The 425-nt window shown below is 66.8% G+C and overlaps 1 protein-coding gene across 2 annotated transcripts in view; it reads right to left on the reverse strand.

The window, feature by feature from the left end:
• RCAN2 (regulator of calcineurin 2) overlaps positions 1–419 on the reverse strand; it is a 251797-nt gene extending 251378 nt beyond the window's left edge. For both annotated transcript variants that reach the window (XM_006776411.2, XM_015572243.1), the window contains exon 1: positions 138–419. The gene's annotated coding sequence lies outside the window, so the exon portion shown is untranslated. The remainder of the gene's footprint in view (positions 1–137) is intronic.
• Positions 420–425: the final 6 nt, after the last annotated feature.

Here is a 425-nt window from a genome sequence, read left to right on the forward strand (position 1 = left end):
CATCGGGCCAACCTCCAATCAGACCCCAGGAAACCGAAAGCCCCCTTCTGGTCTCTTCTCATCTCTCCCCACCCTGACCCGGAGCCCTGCCGGGCCCCCCACCCATCCACCTCCGGGGCGCCCACTCGGCCCCTTACCTTCTCCTTTCCACTGGGCGGGGGGAGGGAGCTGCGGGGGTGAAGACCCTCTGGGGATCCAGCGCAGGAGCCTGTGCAGAGTCCCGACCTGGGCTAGGAGGGGCTTCCCAGGGTTCCAGCCCGAGGGGTTGGAGGGGGGGCTTGGAACTGGGACTGGGGAGGGGACTGATTCTGAGGCGCAGGGTGACTGGGCAGAAGAAACTGGCCGAGGAGCAAACTGTGCATAGGGCGTACTGGCCAGAGATTCTTACGAGCGGACTGAGCCCCCCCTCCTCCCCCCCACCTCGC

The sequence above is a fragment of the Myotis davidii genome, unplaced genomic scaffold, assembly GCF_000327345.1.
Source record: "Myotis davidii unplaced genomic scaffold, ASM32734v1 scaffold167, whole genome shotgun sequence".
Taxonomy (NCBI): Eukaryota; Metazoa; Chordata; class Mammalia; order Chiroptera; family Vespertilionidae; genus Myotis; species Myotis davidii.